Source organism: Gadus chalcogrammus, unplaced genomic scaffold (assembly GCF_026213295.1).
Source record: "Gadus chalcogrammus isolate NIFS_2021 unplaced genomic scaffold, NIFS_Gcha_1.0 GACHA070, whole genome shotgun sequence".
Lineage (NCBI taxonomy): Eukaryota > Metazoa > Chordata > Actinopteri > Gadiformes > Gadidae > Gadus > Gadus chalcogrammus.
This window is the reverse complement of record NW_026613505.1, coordinates 113,838-120,608: the sequence shown is the minus strand read 5'-3', so window position 1 is coordinate 120,608 and position 6,771 is coordinate 113,838.

The window sequence follows — 6,771 nt, the reverse complement described above, 5'->3', positions numbered from 1 at the left end:
CGACAAGACAGATAACACTTATTTTACAAATTACATTTATTAGCGTTCCTAACTTTATATTTGTATTGTATTGCATTGTATTTATCTATTTCCCTACACAGTAATAGCTAAATGTTATGGGGATAACGTGAATAATAATAATAAAAAACATTTACCAGTTAGTAAATGCCTGCTCACCTATCTACCTATCTATCTATCTATCTATCTATCTATCTATCTATCTATCTATCTATCTATCTATCTATCTATCTATCTATCTATCTATCTATCTATCTATCTATCTATCTATCTATCTATCTATCTATCTATCTATCTATCTATCTATCTATCTATTACCTATAATCTATTCTCTAAATTTAATTAAGGAAATTAAATTAACACAAGCTAGCTAGACTATGAACACGTTAAACACTCAGTTTACTAGCTAAATTCGATTAAACAATTAAATGCAATACAAATATAAAGTAAAAACAAGTGTTATCTAGCGCGATCCGTTATCTGTATTATATTATTTCGTCTTCGGCAACATGAGCGCAATTGAAACCTGCCTGGCAACGAACAACCCCTTACGTAATCTGTTGTGAAGACGTAGGCCGGTACAATTTTCGCCCCCGGTACAATTTTAACGTGACACCGCCCCAAAAAAACAAATGCTAATATTGAAATATTTGTATGGTAGCCCTTATTAACAATTCCCATTTGAATGTAATATATGTAAGTAATGAATCAAATTCTAATGAATGGTTTGATTGATTCAATGTTATTATTTCAGACATATCAAAAAAACAAAATGAAATGAAAAGCATGAAAATACAATAGACAAAAATTATGTTCAAATCAATTCACAAAAATAAAAAAATAAAAGAAATTAGATATATTTAATTGATATGCCTGAAACAAGTAGGAAGAACTATACACTTAATCCTACCCCTTTGTAATGCATGATTGAAATGATGAATAAGCTTGTACACAGCGAATAGCCGGAAGCATGTAGCTTGATATGTAGTATCAAGCTAGTTTAAGTTTTAAGATATCTATTTGATCAAGTTATAATTTATGACATGATCGTCAATAAGGGTTATTTACATCGCCACAATGTATTAGGCTGAGCAGTTTGTAGACAATGTATGTATGTATATGTCAAACTTATAGACATCATTTAAATTTCCTGTGCCGTCGTAAAAGATGTGGACGTTTGAGGAGAAGTGTAAGGACCAAGTCTCTTTTCTCAAACTCACACTGTAGTCTCTTCACATGGATGAAGTACATTCACAGGTAATCATTTTAGGTTTTCTCCAACTCCAGTATTTCACAGATTACAGCTCTAGGTTCAGAGTGTGAAATGTTTGTACAATTTAAGCTGAAACTATAGTTGCAAGTTGCAACAGTAGTTTTTCAGTAGAAAAAGCTTTGTGACAAAAGTAGACTTACGGATTGATCAAACAAGCACATATTTTCTTTGTTTATGTAAACAGTTCTGATTAAATCTTTGTTTTCTTTGTAGATTTGCACAGGGTTTGCAGCTACGGCAGGTAGACATGCTTCAGGATGGCATCACTAAAAGCACTGCTACACTCTCAATGATGTCTAAAAAACTGCGAAGAATTTGCCTAAAAAGCCTTAAAAGGCACAGGAAAGAAAAAGGCCAGAAAATCGGTGGAGTAAACGCTATCGTCCACATTGACGAGAGCAAGTTCTGCCATAAGCGCAAGGTATATTTGTAATATAATTCACTAAATATGGGGTCATTCAATTTCAACTCATCAAAAACCTGATCTTTCCTCAGTTCTTGTTTTGGATTTTATTATAAACTTAATGTTGAAATATCAATTGTCTTCAAGAGAAATCTTTAAGCTTTACTTTTAGATTAATTATTGTGGAAGTTTGGCTCTATGAACATAATTTCTGAATTTTCGGAATTTGTATTTAAAGCCTCACCATTCAAAATATTTTCCCTGGAATGGTTTTAACCACACTTGAAAAAAAATATTAATTTAAGTACTTGATGATGTTAATGCAATCAAATAAATAGCACTATGTACTGTATTCACATGCAAATCGGCATATTGAAGGGGCCGATGAAAAGTTACAAGGTCATGACTTGTGTGCTGTATGCATCTTTCAAGAAGTATGGAAGACGCCTCGGAGTGTTTTGATACTATTTGCTATAACCAATCTATGCCTTAAGAAAACATGGGCTACATTATAGTTTTTTCAGGTAGAGCAAGTTGAAATAAGAAATAAAATTAGACCGTATGCTATATCATATCAAGGTAATCATGCAACTTCTAGGTAACTGTCAGGTAGTTCAATGCATGAAAGAGTTATCAACTCATTCACTGTTGACATGTAACAACACATACTAATAATAATATGCATTCCAAACTTAAAAAAACAAAAGTTTTTATATTACTCCATTATTTATATCATTTGGAAATTAGCATAATCATCCTACTTCTCACTGGCAGTAATATAACATTGATTATGTATATGTTTGACTGTAGGGTATTATTTATTTTATAACATTAATATTGTGTTTTGGCAGTACGGAAGAGGGCGCTTCGGGAACAGCTGGAGGAGAAAAAGGACATGGGTCTTTGGAATGCTCCAAATCAAACGGTCTGACAGGCGTCCTATTCTTCGCCTCGTGCAGAGACGAAATAAGGAGACCCTTGTTCCTATCATCAAAAAGCATGTGAAGCATCACAGTCTCGTCGTAAGTGATGAGTGGAGAGCGTATGCCGGTCTCGCCACAGAGGGCTACAGGCATGTCAGGGTGAACCACAGCCAACATTATGTTGACCCTCAGCAAGGGCGTCAGTTTGTTTTTAGAAGTGGTGGGGACAATAACCATAAGCTTGAGTGTGGTCTGAAAAGTGCTGGGTACCCTTATGTAAGCTATTCATCCATTCAACGCTGCATTACAATATGCTCTACAGCAGGGATGGGCAACTGGCGGCCCGCGGGCCGCATGCCCACTCAGCCCGCACATAATGTAAAAAAAAAAAAAAAAAAAAAAAAAAAAATATTATAATAATAATACTAATTGATCGAGTTACAGAAAACTCGTTCAAGAAAGATGAGAAGAATTCATAGAATTCAAAGGCAAACCCACGCGTCTAGTTTGCTTAGAAGCGATATCAGTCATTAAAGATCCACTTAAGTCGCCACTACAACTACTACAACTGTTTGTTGGGTTTGAGTTCATTGAGTTGTTGCACTTAATGTTGGGCCACTGTTTTTCAGTTTTTTGACTTCTTTGAATGATGATGTATGTGAGCCCTTTGCACTGATAAAAATACTGACCATTCATGTGGCTGTTTGAGCATGGAAAACATGAAATTAATGTATGTTGGTTCAATTAACATACCGTACATAGGTTATGATTCTGGACGATTTTTTAGGTAGTGGCCATCGCCAAAATGCACCAGAATACAGGAAATCATCTACCAAATTCAAAATTATGTAGCTTCTCTCAGCTCACGTTTAGTTGAAGTGTGCAGTCATGTGGCCCTCCGATGGTTATGATAAAAAATGTGGCCCTCTTTATCATGAAAGTTGCCCATCCCTGCTCTACAGTGTATTGTCAGGTGTTGAAATTATTCGAATATTCGAATACTGGTTCGTAAAATTAGTATTTGAAGCTTAAATCAGTATTCGGAGCTTCGTTATTTTTTTTTTCCACGTAGGTGACTTTATCAGAGCGAGCGAGGCAAACTATAAGCGTCAGCGACACCAAGCAGAGAAGCGAGAGAGGTGGAGGAAGAATAGATATCTTGCTTCGCTTTACTTTATAACACAACATTAGCGGTAGGGATGGGAATTGATAAGAATTTCACGATTCCGATTCCGATTCCGATTCTGCTTATCGATCCGATTCCTTATCGATTCTCTTATCGATTCTCATTGGGTGAGAAAATAAGTATAAATGTTTGTTTGCATTACATCTCTTTAATATCTGATCAGAAGTGCTTCTAGTATTAGGAAATTGTACATTTTCAAATCAATTGGTCTAGAAGAAAAAATATATGTTTCGCTTTTTAAGCCCAAATGTCATCATTATGTGCCATACAACTAAAAACACAGTCTGAAAACAGCCAAGTAAGAGCTTGTGCCTTTTGGAATTCTAACAGTGCTCATTTGCATTCAACTTGTAACAAAATTAAACTGACATAAACAAAATGAAGCATTGATTAGACAGAGATTTATTAGATGGGCCTACCTAATAAACCGTTGGAACACATAAGACCGGAAACCATAGCAATGCCGGTAAACAAACCCCGAGAAGCCCAATCCCTATGAGAGCTCCCCACGCTATGGCCATCCGGAGGCGACAGAGCTGTTGGCCGTGATATTATATATACAATTATAATATAGTATATAATATATTATATACTATTATATATAGAGCTCCGGGAGTCGCAAACTGCAACAATCACTTTCTCCTCCATTCCGCGGTTCACCCGGACTGCTGCACTGAGTTTGACGGCTGAACGCGGATTGGCTGTTACGTTACACATGTCACTCAGTTATCACGCTGTTGAACGCTGATTGGCTGTCATCACGACAAAAACTTGTCATCGGTTTTCTCCCGCGAAAAACTCGCCCTTATACGCGTCTCTACGTTCACTTTGTATGGGATCTTGTCGCCCCTTCGCGTTTGGTGTGAACGCACAATGCGATTCTTCCTCGGCGGCGACATGTTTGCTGCGTTCTGAACCAAATCAAAGCAGCGTGTGTGTGACGTCACGACGCATTTACCACGACCGGAACCGATAAGCGGAATCGTTAAGCAGGCTTGCAAACGATTCCAAGGAATCGGTTGACTCGGAACCGGTTCTGAACAAGAACCGGTTCTCGATTCCCATACCTAATTAGCGGGATCTCTGGAGGAAAAGTAATACTTAAAACCTTAGCTTAGTTGTTTGTTTACGTTCGCTGTACAGCGCCGCGCCAATCAACTGTGACTGGCTTGCTGCAGAGCGTGAGCGTCTTGGGAATACCCGGTCAATATAATGGATATAATATGGACACATAAGACAATCAATATTCGGTATTTGTTATGGATTTATTGTACAAATTCCCTGAAAAGATGCACGTTCCAGGATGAATTGAAAAGCTCCCGTAAGGGCTGAGATGACAGAGAACAGCTGATTTGGAACGGAGCAACAGCTGTTCGCTTTCACGGGGAAAAACTAAGGAACTTCAACCTACTTAGGCCTACTAATTAACGTTCAAAAAGCTATTAAATCTTCAACAAAATATGCAGATACTGTCAAAATCGATTCCAGGGAGTATATAAGGATTATTAATGTTGTTTTTGATGGTGTTTTTTTCTGGAACGAGTATTCGAATATTCGCTCGGAAAAACCAACATGTATTCGAAGCCTGAAAAATGGCATTCGGGCCAGCCCTATGAAGATCCTATTCGAACAATAAAAGTTGAAAACCACAGTTTGTGTTTTGGCTTGTTTTGCAAAACAGCGTTGGAAACACCAAGGTATTGGCTCGGGATATGTAGGCCTAATACTGAATACACACAGGACAAAGAACAGTGTTGGCAATTTAACACTTATCTTGATATCGACAGAGTTTACCAGACAAACAATGCCAGACTGTAAAGGGGGTACGAAATGAAACGAGGTACTGAGCATCAGCCTTTTGAAGACGCGCAAGGGCTGCTGGTAGCATATGTTATGCTGCATTAAAAAAAGAAAAATACAAGCACCCAGAGTAGAATTGCATCTGCCAAATCCTGACCACCAGTAAACACTTGCGAAGGACCAATGTAGACTTCACCCGTTACAACATCATAAGAAAATTGTCCGCAAATAAAATCCCCTTCAGTTTAGGATAATCACACAGGTTATGCGAGAACATATTTATGTCAGGATAGGCCTACCAGGCTCCAAGTCGTCACATATCTCAATCAGACAAAACCAACTATAACCACATTGGCATAGCAATCGCACCGTGTGTAGCTGCTACTAGCTGCAATCTATATATACAACGCATACTAACTGGAGCACCAACCAGAATCAGATCAAAATCGCTTGGGACCGTTGGTAACCTTTGGCCAGGTCATCACGATTCACGAGCAAACAGAACCAGCAGCAAAGTTTACGTAAACCAATTTCTTACCTTATGTGGCCCTCCACATGCAGGCTAGATGACGTATCCATATCGATATCCAGTGTCACAAACATGCTTTTTATAGGAAGCAAAAGGACCGGCTATTTTCTGAATAAAAATGTCAATTTTGGCTGTCTTGAAACTTCTCCAGTGCGTTCACCCCAAAATGCAACGGGACGACAAGATCCCATACAAAGTGAACGTATAAACGCGTATCGGGCGAATATTTTTGATTTGTCGCGCCACACTTTCGCCGTGCACAGGCAAGTGCGTTCACGAGGATTTGTGGCGCGAAAACTTTCAACTTTGACACGAATTTCGCGTGATGACAGCCAATCAGCGTTCAACAGCGTGGCCACTGAGTGACATGTGTAACGTAACAGCCAATCAGCGTTCAACCGTCAAACTCAGCGCAGTGCAGTCCGGGGTGTACTGCAGCATGGAGGAGAAAGTGATTGTTGCCGTTTGCGACTCTCGGAGCTCTATATATAATAGTATATAATATAATTGTATCTATAATATCACGGCCAAAAGCTCTGTGTGCCTCCGGATGGCCGTAGCGCAGGGAGCTCATAGTGATTGGGCTTCTCGGGAGTCGGGGTTTGTTTACCGGCGTTGCCATGGGTTCCGGTCTTGTGT